Source organism: Acinonyx jubatus, chromosome E4 (genome assembly GCF_027475565.1).
Source record: "Acinonyx jubatus isolate Ajub_Pintada_27869175 chromosome E4, VMU_Ajub_asm_v1.0, whole genome shotgun sequence".
NCBI lineage: Eukaryota > Metazoa > Chordata > Mammalia > Carnivora > Felidae > Acinonyx > Acinonyx jubatus.
Genome location: NC_069395.1, coordinates 62,223,671 through 62,240,276, shown reverse-complemented (window position 1 = coordinate 62,240,276; position 16,606 = coordinate 62,223,671). Strand labels below are relative to the sequence as shown.

At 39.8% G+C, this 16,606-nt stretch overlaps 1 protein-coding gene across 4 annotated transcripts in view; it reads left to right on the top strand.

The window, feature by feature from the left end:
- The window catches only part of AKT3 (AKT serine/threonine kinase 3), a 306,189-nt gene that overhangs the window by 185,454 nt on the left and 104,129 nt on the right, over positions 1–16,606 (top strand). The gene's annotated exons all lie outside the window — the stretch shown is intronic.

Here is a 16,606-nt window from a genome sequence, read left to right as displayed (position 1 = left end):
CTGGAAGTTGTATACTGAAGGTACTTTATTTCCTTGAGATAGAAATATTTATTTATGTGTGTTTGGGGGAATGTTTTTACTGTCTATTTGTGATCTGTATCACTGATTATACTTAGTGTTGATTTTTAATGTTTTTCCCCAACATTCTGAATTTTCTATTATTAAATAAAAAAGTGATTAGGATAACACAGATGACTTGTACCCATATACTATACAGCTTATATAATGATGAATGGAAGAGCATCTTTAATAGATTTGAAAATATAGGAATCATAAAACTAAAAGAAATAGCAGTCTTTGAAATTCTTTCAGGAGGCCTTAACCCCCATCTCCGTAACTTAGATCCATACAGATAACTAGCATGTTAATGATGCTAGTCCTCACTCAAGAGTTCTGAATTGAGGGGCTCCTGGGTGGCTCAGTTGGTTAAGCGTCCAACTTTAGCTCAGGTCATGATCTCACGGTTTGTGAGGTTGAGCCCCGTGTTGGGCTTTGTTCTGACATCACAGAGCCTGGAGCCCACTTTGAGTTCTGTGTCTCCCTCTCTCTCTGCCCCTCCCCTGCTCATGCTGTGGTTCTCTCAAAAACAAATAAACATAAAAATTTTTAAAAATATATATTATTATCATACTTTATAGACTACTTTAACTTTCCATTATTTGCAACCACCATTGACCGTTGAACAAGACGGAGGTTAAGAATGACTCCCTGCTCAGTCAGAAATCCACATCTAACTTTTGACTAAAGTTAACTACTAACAGTATATGGTTGACTGAAAGCCTTCATGGTATCATGAACAGTTCATTAACATATTTTGTATGTCATATGTCTTATATACTGTATTCTTACAATGAAGTAAGCTAGAGAAAAGAAAATGTTATTAAGAAAATCATTAAGGAACAGAAAATACATTCACAGGACTGTACTGTATTTGTTGAAAACAATCTGTGTGTAAGTGGACCCGCACAGTTCAAACCCATGTTGTGCAGGGGTCAGCTGTATAGTTTCCTCATCTCCCCTGTGTTTGTACATTTGTTTTAATTTCAACTGTTACACAAGTCTGTGTCTGGTATTGGAAAGAACACTGACCTTGGAGTCATGCAGGCCTGGATTCACTTCCCAGCTTTGTATCTTACCACCTAATGGCCTTTAACAAGCAGTTTGGGGGGAGTACTGCTCCCTTAGGGACATTCGTAATGTTTTAGGGTAGTGTATTCACTTAATCACGGTGAATCAGTGGAAGAGAAACTACGGAGTGTCACCAGGTGGAGGCCACGTGTGCTGAGTACATGTTGAGTAGCCCAACAAAGCGTTGGATTTTTCATTTGTAAAATTCTACTTGTTAAAAGACAAAAAAGTATTTCTGGACAGGAATATTGAGGATTTGGATATTTAGCATACTGCCTGACTCTTATTATTCATTAAACTCCTATCTTCCCGGAGGTAGTATAGTGTAGTAGGCTCTGCCACTTACTAAATGATCCCAAACAAATTGCTCAACTTTTTATGCCTTTGTTTCCTCATCTGCAAAATGGGGGAAATGATAGTGCCTGTCTCATAGAGTTGTTGTCAGGATTAAATGAATGAATACATGTAATAGCATTTGCTGTAAATAAAATAAAGATTAAAATAGTATTAAATGAAAATCTGTTGTTGTTATGAGGATTTGCTATGATTACTACTCTTACCATCTACTGTGTGTGAGGCATCAGTAAAAATATCATTTCCATTCTGTTTTTTTTCTTTTATGCATTAGCCTCACCTAGAGCCTGTCTTCCCTTACTAGTTAATTGTACTTTTCTCACTAACTCCACAGAACTGGGTATATTTCGCAAGTGAGAGAATATCCAGATTGGTATACTACCCTTGATACGTTTGCCAACAAATCCCTTTATCCATTTCTTGAAAGAGAATATGTCTGCTTATAGAAAAGTGATTAAGCAGTATAATGTTTTAGAGTCTGACAAGACCTGGGGTTTGAATCCTGATGTGCCAATCACAGAGCCTCATAGAGAGGAGTAAGTGATGTCCATGTGCCTTATTACTGTTGACATTAACACTGACCACCTGATTAAAGTATTGGCTACCAGCATTCTCCACTGTAGAATTACCATTTTTCCCGTTGTAGTTAATAACTATCTTAGGGGAGATACTCTGAGACTATACAAGTGTCCTTTTTCTTCTTAAACTTTTGCCCGCTCATTTTAACTTCCATCAGTGGATCTTGTCTACAGTACTTATTACTGTGGCATACTAGTGGTATTTTCTTTTTTCCCCTAATTCTTTATATCTTTATTCTTTGTGCCTTTGTATCAATTTTTGTAATCTTTTCAAAGAACCAACTTTTACTTTCATTGCTTTTTCTCTGTTTTTCTATTCTCTGTTATTTATTTCTAATCTTTACTATTTCCTTCCTTCTGCTAGCTTTAGCTTTAGTTCTTAAGCTGTAAAGTTAGATTGAAGATTTGATATCTGTCTTCTTTATAAATGTAAGCGTCTAAATCTACAATTTCCCACTTAGCACTACTTGTGATGCATCCCATAAATTTTGGTGTGTTACATTTTTCTTTTCATTCATTTCTCAGTATTTTCTCATTTAATTTCCCTTGTGATTTCTCCTTTGATCCATGGATTAAGATTCTACTGTTTAATTTCTACAGATGTGTAAATTTTCTAATTTTCTTCTGTTTTTCATTTCTTTTCATTTCAAACTTCATCCCATTGCTGTTAGAGAAGATACTGGGTATGATATCTATCTTTTAAATCTATTGAGACTTAATTTGTGGCCTAACATATGGTGTATCCTGGAGAATTTTCCATGTGCACTTGAAAAGAATGAGTAATCTGTTGTTGGGTAAAATGTTCTCTGTGTGTCTGTTAGGTCCAGCTGGTTTATTATGTTAAGTCCTCTGTTTTTTATTTACCTTTCATCTGGTTGTTCTCTCTCATTATTGTGAGTAGGGTATTGATGTCTCCAACTATTACTGTAGAACTATTACTCATTTCAATTCTATTTTTGCTTCATACATTTTGAGGGCTTATTATTAGGTACATAAATGCTTATAATTGTTATTTCTTGATGGATTGAGCCTTTTATTAATACCTTTTTTTTTTTGTCTTTTGTAACCTTTAAAAACAAATTTTTTTGTCTGATAATGGTAAAACCACCCCTGCTCTCTTTTGATTATTTTTGTATGAAATATTCCATCCTCTCAGTTTCATTATATTTGTGTCTTTGACTCTAAAGTAAGCCTCCTGTAGATAGCGATCATTTTGTTGTTGTTAAATCCATTCTGCCATCTCTTATCTTCTGATTGGAGAGTTTAATCCGTTTACATTAAAATAAATACTTATAAGGAGGGAGTTCTGTCACTATTTTCTTTATGCTTTATACTTTCCTTGTCCCACATTATCTGCATTACTGACTTCTTTTATGTTTAATTGATTTTATTTTCGTGAAACATTTTAATTCCCTTCTCATTTCCTTCTCTATATATTCTATAGCTATTTTCTGTGTGGTTACCATGGGGATTACATTTAACATCCTAAAATTATAACACTCTAATTTGAATTTATACCACCTTAACTTCAGTAACATACGAAAACTGCTTCTGTGCTCCTCTGCCACTCTACTCAAGGCTTTTTAAGTTATTGATGTAATAAACTACATCTTTATTCTTTTTGGTGCAATTGTTAATGGGATTGTTCTCTTAATTTCTCTTTCTACTACTTTATTATTAGTGTTGACAAATCCAAGAGATTTCTGTATGTTAATTTTGCATCCTGCAACTTCACTGAATTCATCTATCAGTTCTATTGGTTTTTTTGGTGGAGTTTTTAAGGTTTTCTGTGTATAGTACTGTGTCACTGCAAATAGTGACAGTTTTACTTCTTTCTTCTTGATTGGATGCCTTTTATTTCTTTTTCTTGTATTATTGCTATGGCTGGACTTCCAGTACTGTGTTGGTTAAACATGGTGAGAGTAAGACATACTAGTCTTATTCCTGATCTCAGAAGAAAGGCTATCAGTTTTTCACCATTATGATGTTAGCTGTGGTTTCTCATATATGGCCTTTATTATGTTGAGGTATGTTCCCTCTAAACCTACTTATTGTTGAGAGTTTCTATCATGAATGGAAGTTGTATTTTGATAAATCTTTTTTCTGTATCTACTTATATGATCATAAAGTTTTGATCCTTTTTCTTATTAATGTGAGATATCACATTGATTTGTGAATCTTTTAAAATTTTTTTAATGTTTATTTTTAAGAGCGAGCAAGAAAGAGACAGAGTGCAGATGGGGGAGGGGCAGAGAGAGAGAGAGGGAGACACAGAATTGGATGCAGGCCCCAGGCTCTGAGCTGGCAGCACAGAGCCCCATGCCGGGCTTGAACTCAAAAACCATGAGATCATGACCTGAGCCAAAGTCAGCCGCTTAACCGACTGAGCTACCCAGGCGCCCCTGATTTGCAAATACTGAATCAATATCCCTGGAATAAATCCCGCTTGATTGTGGTGAATTTTTTTTTTTAATGTACTGTTGAATTTGGTTTGCTGATATTTTGTTGAGGATTTTCGCATCTCTTTTCATCAGAGATATTGGTCTGTAATTTTTTTTTTTTTTTTTTTTTTTTTGGGTAGTGTCAGGGTAATAGACATCAGGTAGATATCAGGGTAATGCTGACCTCATAGAGTGGATTTGGAAGTTTTCCTTCCTCTTCTATTTTTTGGAATAGCTTAGAATATAGGTATTAATTCTTCTTTAAATGTTTGCTAGAACTCATCTGTGATTTTGATTACTGATTCAATGTCATGACAGTAATTGATCAGTTCAGATCCTCTATTTTTTCCTGATTCAGTTGGCAGATTATGTTTCTGGGAATTTATCCATTTGTTCTAGGTTGTCCAATTTGTTGGCATATCATTTTTTTAAGTTTTTTTTTTTGTTTTTTTGTTTTTTTTGAGAGAGAGTGAGCGAGAACGTGAGCAGGGGAGAGGGGTAGAAGAAGAAAGAGAATCCCAAGCAGGCTCCGCACTCAGCATGGATCCCACAAACCTGGGATCGTGACCTGAGCTGAAATCAGGAGTTGGATGCTCAACCAACTGAGCCACCCAGGTGCCCCTGTTGGCATATAATTTTTTATAAAATAATTTTATAATCCATTGTATTTCTGTGGTGTTGGTTGTTATTTCTCCTCCTTTGTTTCTGATTTTATTTATTTGAGTCTTTTTTTTTTTTGCAGATGTGTCTGGCTAAAGGTTTATCAATTTTGTTGATTGTTTCAGAGAACCTGCTCCTGGCTTAATTGGTCCTTTTTCATTTTTGTTTGTTTGCTTGTTTGAAATAGTGTCTATTTAATTTATTTCTGCTCTAGTAATTATTATTTCATTCTTTTTACTAGCTTTGGGGTTTGTTCTTTTTTTCTACCTCTTTTTAGGTGTAAAGTTAGGTTGTTAATTTGAGATTTTTCATTTTCTCTTTGATTTTTTGGTTTGCCCATTCATTGTTTAGTAGAATGTTGTCTGACCTCCGCCTAGTTGTGTTGTCTCCAGACTTTTTGTTGTGGTTGATTTCTACTTTTATATCACTGTGATCAGAAAAGATGCATGATAAGATTTCAGTCTTCCTAAGATTATTCAGACTTGTTTTGTGGCCCAGCATGTGATCTGTCCTGGAGAATGTTCCAGGCGCACTTGAATAGAATGTATATTCTGCTTCTTTTGGCTGAAATGTTCTATATATGTCTGTTAGCTCCATCTGGTCTAATGTGCCATTGAAAGCCACTGTTTCCTGGTTGATTTTCTTTCTGCATGACCTTTCCATTGATGTAAGTGGGGTGTTAAAGTCCCCTCCTATTGTATCATTGTTAGTCTCTTCCTCTGTATTTCTTAATAATTGCTTTATGTAATTTGTAATTATAATTTGTGCAACTTACAATTGTGCTGTCCTCTTGTTGGATTGATCCCTTTATCATTATGCAGTGCCCTTTTTTGTCTCTTGCCATAGTCTTTGCTATAAAGTCTACTTTGTCTGATGTAAGTATTGCTAACCTGGCTTTTTTTTTTTTCACTTCCATTTGAATGGTGTATGTTTTTCAGTTTTTGTGTGTCTTTAGGTCTGAAGTGTGTTTCTTGTAGGCAGCATATAGATGAGTGTTGCTCTTACCCATTCAGTTACCCTGTGTCTTTTGCTTGGAGCATTTAATCCATTTCTGTTTAAAGTAATCATTGATTGGTATATACTTACTGCCATTTTTAAGTTTGTTTTCTGGTTTTATAGTTATGTAGTGTTATGTAGTTATGTAGTGGTATGCTTGGTTTCCTTGCTCTTTATGTTTTGTGTATCTGTTGGTAGGTTTTTGATTTGTGGTTACTATTAGGCTCATGTATAACACGTGTATAGCAGTCTATATTAAGTTGATTATTACATAAGTTCAAACACATAAAAGCACTAAATATTTACTCCCTCTTCCATTTTTCTGTGTGTATGATGTTGTATTTTACGTCTTTTTATTTTGTGTAGTCCTTGACTGATTTTTTGGATATAATTGATTTTACTTCTTTTGCATTTTAACCTCCATACTGGCTTTATAAGTGATTAATCTATTATTTTATTATATGTTTGTTTTTAACTGAAAATTTTTTTCCTTTCATTATTTTCTTACTCATGATGATGGCCTTTTCTTTCCACTCAAAGGATTCCCTTTAATATTCCTTGTAATACATGCTTAGTGGTAAATGAACTCCTTTAACTTTTGTCTGGGAAACTCTTTTATTTGTCACTCTATTTTGAATGGTAATCTTGCTGGGTAGAGTATTCTTGGTTGCAGGATTTTACCTTTGAACACTTTGAATATATCATGCTACTCTCTTCTGGCCTGCCAAGTTTCTGCTGAAAAAACAACTGATAGCCCTACAGAGTTCCCATTGTATGTAACTTTTATTTTCTCTTGCTGCTTTTAAAATTCTTTCTTTGGCTTAGCCCTATGGAGTTTTCCCCATATGTAACCATGTTATTTTCTTTTGCTGCTTTTAAAATTGTGTCTTTGGGATGCCTGGGTGGCTCAGTCAGTTGAGTGTCCGACTCTTGATTTCGGCTCAGGTCATGATCTCAGGGTTCATGGGTTCAAGCCCTGCATCGGGCTCTGCTCTGACAGTGCAGAGCCTGCTTGGGATTCTGTCTCTCCCTCTCTCTCTGCCTCTCCCCCACTCTCTTCCTCTCAAAATAAATAAATAAAGTTTAAAATTCTCTCTTTGTCATTACTTTTGCCACTTTAATTACTTTATGTCCTGGTGTGGACCTCTTTGAGTTGATTTTGTTTGAGGTTCTCTGTGCTTTCCAGATCTGCGTGTCTGTTTCCTTCCCCGAATTAGGGAAGTTTTCAGCTATTATATCTTTAAATAAGTTTTCTGCCCCCTTTTCTCCTTCTTCTCCTTCTGGGATCCTTATAATGCGAATATTACTATCCTTGATGGAGTTGCTGAGTTCCTTTAACCTTTTGTCATTTTTCAGTATTATTTCTCTTTACTGCTGAGCTTGTTGCTTTCCATTACCATCTTCCAGATTGCTGATGTGTTCTTCTGCATTTTCTAATCTGCTGGTTGGCTGTAGTGTATTTTTTATTTCAGTTATTCAGTTTTTAATCTCTGATTGGTTCTTTTTATGTTTTCTCTTTGTTGAGGGTCTTACTGAGGTCTTCCGGTCTTTCTTCAAGTGTAGTAAATATCTTTATGACTGCTACTTTGAATTCTTAATCAGACATATTGCTTATATCCATTTTATTTATCTCATTGTGATTTTTGTCTTGTTCTTTCATTTGGAACGTACTCCTCTGTCTCCTCATTTTATCCAACTTTCTGTGTTTGTTCCAGTGTATTGGGGTGTCAGCCCTGTCTCCAAGTTTTGAAAGTAGTGGCTTTATATAAAAGAGGTCCTGTGGTGCCCTGGAGTGCAATGCCCCTGGTCACTAGAACAAGGTGCTCCAGGGTGTCTCCTGGGTGGGCTGCATGTGCCCTACTGTTGTGGCTAAGCAGTGTGTCCCTTCAGTCCAGTTAGCTGCGGTGACTTGCTTTGCCTGCAGTGGGAGCACTGGGCAGGATTCGGTCCCTGTGCTGTTGAGGTCCCCTGCAGAGCTAGTGGGAGCTCATGGTGGGGTCAGCTGTCTGCATTAAGTCTCTCAGCCACAGTTGTGGGCACGTCGAGTAGCAGCCAGCTGAAAGACCCTGCTGATTAAACTCTGGGCGCTCTAGTGTGTGCGTCATCTCTCCCTCCCTTCATGGCAGGGGTCACTTGGGAGGGTTGGTTGGGGCCGGTCTGCAGGGGAACACCAGGGCAGAGCACTGCTGTTAGCAAGCTAGGTGGAGAGTTGTAATGCTGGTTCCCACAGAGTCCAGCTGTCAGGCTAGGGGAGGGGGGGAGAAACGGTGCCCACAACACGTTCCTTCTTGGAGAAGCCTCCTGAAGATCCCTTCCCCGAGATTAGTAAGTAAATCTTTGCACCCCCCAGGCACGTTTCAAAGTGCTGCTTCTGTGCTGCGTCTCCTGAGTTACGTACTATGCTGGCTCTTTAAGGGTGTGTGAGCCTGCTGATTTTTCAAGTACCTAGAGTTAAGCTCCACTGACTTTAAAACCTGCTGAAGTTAAGCCCCATTGGTTTTCAAAGCCAGATGTTCTCGGGATTCATCCTCCCAGGGCAGGCACCTACTGTCCGATCCACTTGTTTCTCTGTGCTTGTGGTACCTCTCCCGTTTGTGGGGAATCTTGCAAGGAGTTTGGTTCCCAGCTGTGTCTCTACCCCTCCTACCCTTTTTGCCATGGCTTTCTCTCTACAATTAACTGTGGAAGATCTTTTTACCAGTCTGCAGGGCGTTTTCAGAGTTAGTTGTACGATGTAGCTATTGTCTAGGCTTCAGACTTTTCTTCTGCGGCTTCCTCCCCTCTCTGAGCCTTCACAGACTTGAAGGGAGCCAGGGCCCTGCTCTGGGTTAGGCTGTGGCTTAAAGGAATGTGGTGGCTGTTTGATCTTCTGTCCAGACCACTGACACTTTATCCACATCAGCAGTAAGGCTGTTTCGCTTTCTTATCATTGATGTGTTCACTGGAGTAGCAGTTGTAATTTCCTTCAAGAATTTTCCCTTTGCATCCACAGCGTGGCTCACTGGCTGGTGCAAGAGGCCTGGCTTTCAGCCTCTCAGCTTTCAGCATGCCTTCCTCAGTCAGCTTCACCATCTCTAGCTTTTGATTTAAAGTGGAGAGGCGCACATCTTCTCTTGAACACTTAGAGGCCATTATAGGGTTATTAATTGGTTTAAATATTAATGTCAGTATTTTGTGTCTCAAGACATAGGGAGGCCCAAGGAGAGGGAGGGAGACCAGAGAGGAGCTTGGTCAGGAGAGTATTCAGAACACACACATTTATCGATTATGTTCACTTCCTCGTATGGGCGTGGTTGATAGCACTTAAAAATAATTACAATAATAACATCAAAGATCACTGATCAGAGTTCACCGTAAAATAAAATCTAATAGTAATGAAAAAGATTGAAATATTGCAAGAATTACCAAAATGTGACACAGAGACACAATGTGAGCAGTAAATGCTGATGTAAATGCTGCTGGATGCAGGGTTGCCGCAAACCCTCAATTTGGAAGAAAAACAGCACTATCTGCAAAGGACAGTAGAGTGAAGCAGAAAAAGCAAGGTATGCCTGAATGGCGTTTTTACCTCACTCTGATTGGATCAGCTGAGTCCATCTAACCCCGCCCATAGCCTCAGCCATACAGAGTGGTTGGGTATAGTGTTTATGTCAGGGTAAAAATCGAACCGCCTCCCTTACAATGTTTTTGAGTAGTCTGACCTAGGTAGGCGAGGTTCCCAGTGGTGGCAGCTGGCACCCTCTTTTCTTGGATATTTCTGGGGTCAGAATGGAGTAGTCAAATTGCTTTTCCATTCTCTCAGACTCTTAAAGTGTGCCGGCATGTTTCCTAATCCACATAGTAGAATCTATTTTTAGCGTTCCCATTCAGCTAGAGAACCCATGTTCTATTAATCTACCTCGTTAGTCATTCAAGGATATGAACAGAGTGCTGAGGATCACCAAACAGATGAGGAAAATCTAAAGACAGCATAAAAGAGAACGAAGAAGAACAAAAGAATAGTTGATCCTAGTGAGAACAGAGACAAAACAGAGAACTGAAGATATATTCACAATCTCTAATTAGTATTTGTAGAGAAGTAGGAAAAGATGTCGTCCTACAAAACAAAAATAGGCTGAAAAAGAAATAGAGCACAAGAAAAAGTAATTGTAAATTTAATGCTTGATTGCTAAAATAAAACATTTAATACAAGGATTGTAAACAGATCTTGGGGGAATATCTGAGAATGAAGTGCCAAAAATACAGCAGTGGAAAATATTGGAAGAATAGTTAGGACATGAAAGCTCAATCAAGAAAACTCAGTATGTAGAAGAGGCGCCTGGGTGGCTCAGTCGGTTGCGCGGCCGACTTCGGCTCAGGTCACGATCTCGCGGTTTGTGAGTTCAGGCCCTGCTGTCAGGCTCTGTGCTGACAGCTCCAAGCCTGGAGCCTGCTTTGGATTCTGTGTCTCCCTCTCTCTCTGCCCCTACCCTGCTCGCACTCCGTCTCTCTCTGTCTCTCAAAAATAAATAAACGTTTTTTAAAAAAGAAAAAGAAAATTCAATATGTAGAAGAGGCGCCTGGGTGGCTCAGCTGGTTAGGCAACTGACTTTGGCTCAGGTCATGACCTCATGGTTTGTGGGTTCAAGCCCCACATTGGGCTCTGTGCTGACAGCTCAGAGCCTGGAGCTTGCTTCGGATTCTCTTTCTCTCTCTCTCTCTCTCTCTCTCTCTCTCTCTGTCTCTCTCAAAAATAAATAAGCATTTTTTAAAAATTAAAAGGAAAACTCAATATGTATAATAATTTAAGTGGGGGTGCCTGGGTGGTTCAGTCAGTTAAGCGTCCGATTCTTGATTTTGGCTCATGTCATGATCCCAGTGTTGTGGGATCAAGCCCCCCATCCGGCTTCATGCTGGGTGTGGAACCTGCTTGGAATTCTCCCTCCCTCTCTCTCTCTCTCTCTCTCTCTCTCTCTCTCTCTCTCTCTGTTCCTCCCTCCCTCCCCTGCTCTCTTCTCTCAAGATAAATAAATAAACATTAAAAATTTTTTGAAATGGGAAGAGATTGAAAGAACTAATCAAAGAAGATAAAATTAATTACAGCTGAAGTCTTCAGCTTGAAAGTGTCTACTGAGTACTGAGCCAGAGAAAAGAAAATGGGGCCCCCTGGCTGGCTCAGTCAGTGGAGCCTGTGACTTTTGATTTTGGGGCTGTGAGTTCGAGTCCCACATTGAATGCAGAGATTATTTAAAAATAAAACCTTAAAAAGAAGAGAAAATGGACCCTAGACACTCTCTTACATCTTTGGGACAGTTTTGAACCTTAAGGCTAAAAACATCATCTTGAAAGCTTTCAGAAAGCAAGAAACAGATTATCTCCTAATAAAGGGATGCCCATAAAATTGTATCATACTTATTTTAGCAAAATTTAGAAGGAAGTTCAATCAGGAGTCAGAGATGGAGTCCATGAAGCAATAGAGCTAAATAACACTTAGTGTTCATGATAATGAATCTCAAGATGATATATGTATAAATAGCCAATCAGTTCCTAGCAGGTTATTTGACTAAGGTTGTTTCTTATGGTAGAATAAAGGAGGGGGGGGGGGGGAAGAATTTAGGAACTTCAAGATAAAACAAATATTTGTTCAAGAAAGACCTAGTCCAAATGTGAAGCAGAGTGAAATATGGAATGATCAATGAGTAATGGATGTAGTATAAGAAGCAGTTTGGCCCAGACACATGAAGCATTGTCCCTAGAGGAACTCAGGATTATTGATGAAAAGGATTTCCTTTTTTACTGATTAACTATACTATTTGATTCTGCTATAAATGATATGTACTTACTTTTATAATACTGCAGGCACAACATTGGTGTTCGGTTTTCAGAATTAATCAATAGACAAAGCACACAAGACTTAACTATGGTTACAGAATACACTGACAATGTTAGAAGCCCAGGCAGTGTAAAAGAAATGCTGTAGTTGATGGATGTGAGCTGCAAATAGATGTTACTTTTAAAGGAAAAAGAAGTAAGACTCTGAGGCCAGAGCCACAGGCATATAGACAGAGGCTGCAGGGCAGAAATGGGCCTTGAGGAGAGAAATGCAAATACAGGGGCACCTGGGTGGCTTGGTTGGTTAAGTGGTTAAGCATCAGTCTTGATTTCAGCTCAGGTCGTGATCTCATAGGTTGTGGGATAGAGCCCCAAGTCAGGCTCTATGCTGACAGTGCGGAGCCTGCTTGGGATTCTCTGTCTCTGTCTCTTCCTGCCCCTCCCAATTACAATCTCTTTCTCTCTGTCCCTCTTAAAAATAAATAAACATGAAAAAAAGAAAAAGAAATGCAAATACAGAGGATTTCTCACACCTTGGGGTCTAAAGGAATTCCCTTGGCTGAGCTTGTTTGAGATGGCTGATCCCTTTATTCTTTCCAATTTCTCCCTTTCAGAATGACAATGTCCGTCCTATGTCTGTCACACCATTGTATTTTGGATAAAGATACCTTGCTTTCTGGTTTAAGAGGTCCATAGATACAGATGAATTTTGCCCCAGGATGGATCGATCATACCAGCCATCTCTCCCATATCTGACTTCACGATTTAGATGATGAGGTTTCAGACTTTTGAGCTGATGAGGTTTATGTGAGATTTTAGCCTTAAAATTGATAGTGTGAGTCAAGACTTATGGAGATGTTGGGATGGGTGAATGTGTTTTACATGTGAAACAAAAGTGAATTTGGGGGACCAGGGTTTGAACTGCAGTGGGTTGAGTATTGAACCCCAGAACAATCATCTCCACATCTTAATTCCTGGAACCTGTTAATGTGACCTTGTTTGGAAAAAGAGTGTTTGCAGATATAATTAAATGAAGAATCTCAAGATGAGGAGATTGCCCTCAGTGATCCGGGTGGGTCCTGTAGCCAGTGACAGTTGTCTGTCAAGTAAGGCAGAGGAGGGTTTGATTTACACAGGGGAGAAAGTGAAGGTAGCATAAAGACTGAAAAGAGACTGGAGTGGTGGGGCTCCAACGCACGGAGCTTCTGGCGCCTCCCAAGAGTTAGAAGAGCGGCATGGGATGAATGGATTCTTCCCCCTGAAGGGAACTTAGCTCTGCCAATCTCGATTTTGGACTTCTGGTCTCCAGAACTGTGAGGGAATAAATTTTTGTTGTTTTAAGCCACCAAGTTTATGATAATTTGTTACAACAGTGACATGAAACTTCTACAGACAAGTAACCCAGAGATGGGAACTTTCCCATTTGGGGTAAGTATGTGCTGATTCAGATTGCCTGCAGTACTGGTAGTCTACTGCATATGTCTCCCTCAGTCCAGTCCCACTCATGGGGTAGAGTTACAGTCACGGAACTGGTGCACTCTCTTGACCGCCAGGCATCACAGCTGCGTTCACGGTCAACCCCGCTTTTCCTAGATGGGGTGAAGACACAGTCCATCCCACAGGCCCTTTGGAACTCGGGCATGGCAGTTAAATTATAGACTATGTCTTGCTAAGGTTTGAGCCCTGCTCCTAGCACCCATAGTGGTAGCCCCGGGCCCAGGATCACTACATCAGGTAGGAAAAAAAGAAAGTTGTGGTGATGTGGGGAAGAATTGCAGAGTCCTGACACCATCCTTTCCTACCCCCTGTTCCCCATGTCCTCCAGAAAAGTGGAGAAATCTATCAACTGGGCACACTTGGGAAGGCATGTACTCTAGCCCTTTATGTCTTTATCTCCTCCCATTTTAGATAACAGTTGTTTCAGTTTCCCATTCCAATTCTTTTTTTTTTTTTTCAAAAAAATTTTTTAATGTGTATTTATTTTTGAGAGTGAGAGAGACAGAGCACAAATGGGGGAGGGGCAGAAAGAGGGAGGGAGACACAGAATCTGAAGCAGGCTCCAGGCTCCGAGCTGTCAGCACAGAGCCCAATGTGGGGTTCAAACTCACAAACCAGGAGATCATGACCTGAGCCAAAGTTGGAAGCTTAACCGACTGAGCCACCCAGGCCCCCCCCCCGTTTTTTTTAATGTTTATTTGTTTTGGGGAGGGGGAGAGGGGGGAGGAATGGCGAGAGGGAAAATCCCAAGCAGGCTCTGCACTGCCAAGCCCAACGTAGGGCCCAGTCCCATAATCATGAGATCATGATCTGAGCCAGGATCAACAGTCTGACACTTAATCCACTGAGCCACCCAGGCACCCCCCTCCCCATTCTAATTCTTTATCAGATGGTTATACTGAGGATGAAATGGACATGAAATGTCCATTTGATGTGATACCTCTTTGCCCATTATTGGTGGCTGTGGGTTGTAAAGTATGTTTCTTGGTCTGATGACATGTACCTTGGTGGTCCAAATTGATACACTATCTTCTGTTCTAGTCTTTTGAATTTTTACCTACCACCAGTAGGTGGTATGCAAAGCCCAGTTCAGAGTACGTTTGCCTGTCAGGTCCCATTTATAGCCTTGAGGAATACTGGTGGTGGTGGTGGTGGTCCACTGTAGTGTACCTGGCCAACTGTATACAGTAGGGAGGGGCTTCCTCCTGGGGAATCTGCCGCCCTAGGGATCTGCTCTCTGTCTGATAGACTGGATGGTTCTTACTGGCATTTTGTGTCTCAGAGGGTGCAGAGGAATATGTTGATGGTCAAGCTATCTCTGCATTGCTCTCCAGCTCCCCTGTATCCACTCACTTTATGAACTCGGATGGCCACCTTAACTAAGCATTCAGGGATGTACACTTGCTGGTTCCAATCACCTGATCCTGGACCAGGTACTTCTGCTGGGCATCAGCTTGCCCTACTTTAATGTACCCCTTAAATTCCCATAATGATTGCCATAGGGCTGTGCCCCAATTAATAGTCCATCCCTCCAGTAGCGTGGTTTTCCACCGCCCATCAGACTGCCCATATGGCCAGGCAGATGGCCAGTGCCCATTCATCATCACCCGCTTGGTCTGTCATCTTTGCTTTTCCCTCACAGAGTTCTTGCCGTGTTTTAGCGAGTCAGAATTATAATAAATTCTTTTTCCCCCCCAACTTTGAGGAATAATTGACAAATATAAATGTATTTGAAGTATACAACATGATGACTTGGAACTGTGGAATGATTATCAAGATTAAGTTAGTTAAAATATCCGTCACCTCTTGGTTGACCTTTTGTATGTGTGCAATGAGAATTCCTAAGAAAGATCTACTCTCAACAACTTTCAGGTAGAACATATGGGATTATTTACTGGAGTCTCCATGCTGCACATTAGAGCCTCAGAACTTATTCTTCTTGTAACTGAACATTTGTGCCCTTTGACCTACATCTCCCCATCTCCCCCTCTCCAGCCCCTGGCCAAAACCGCCACAGTACCCTTTGTTTCTATGAAATCAGCTTTTTGAAATTTTTGTTTTTGTTTTTGTTTAGATTCCACATGTAAGAGACACCATCCAGTATTTGTCTTTCTCTGTCTGGCTTATTTCACTTGGCATTATGCTCTCCAGTTTCATCCATGTTGTCACAAATGGCAGAATCTCCTTTTTTATGGCTGAATAATGTTCCATGTATTTATATGCCAAAGTTTCTTTTTTTTTTTATTTAGATCTTTTTTAAGTTTATTTCTTTATTTTGGGAGAGAGAGAGTGCAAGCAGGGGAGGGCCAGAGAGAGAGAGAGAGAGAGAGAGAGAGAGAGAGAGAGAATCCCAAGCAGGCTCCACACTAACTGCACAGAGCCCAATGCAGGGCTGGAACCCACAAACCGTGAGATCATGACCTGACCCGAAAGCAAGAGTCAGACGCTTAACCGACTGAGCCACCCAGGCACCCCTGTATGCCAAAGTTTCTTCATTCATTCATTCATTCATTGAAGGACATTTAGGTTGTTCTCATATCTTGGCTGTTGTGAATGATGCTGCAGTGAACATGGGGATGTGGACATCTCTTTAAAACCCTGATTTCATTTCCTTCAGCTGTATATCAGGGTGGGATTGTTGGATCGTATAGTAGTTCTATCTTTAAGTTTTTGAGGAACCACCATACTGTTTTCCGTAGTGACTGCATCAGTTTACATTCCCATCAACAGTGTGTAAGGCTTTCCTTTTCTCCAATGTTTGTTATTTCTTCTCTTGATAATAGCCATTCTTCAGGTGTAAATGATACCTGATTGTAGTTTTGATTTGCATTTCCTGGATGATTAGTGATATTGAGCATCTTTTCATGTACCTGTTGGCCATTTGTTTGTCTTTTTGGAATAATGTCTGCCCCTTTTTAATCAGATTATTTTGCTTTCTTGCTGTTGAGTTCTGTGAGTTCTTTATGTATTTTGGATATTAACCCCTTATCAGGTACATGGCTTGCAAATATTTTTCTTGTTCTGTACCATTTCAGTTTATTGATGGTTTCCTTTATTGTGCGGAAGCTCTTTAGTTAGATATAGTCCCACTTGTTTATTTTAGCTTTTGTTGCCTTTTCCCTTTGTGTCTTGTCCAGGTAA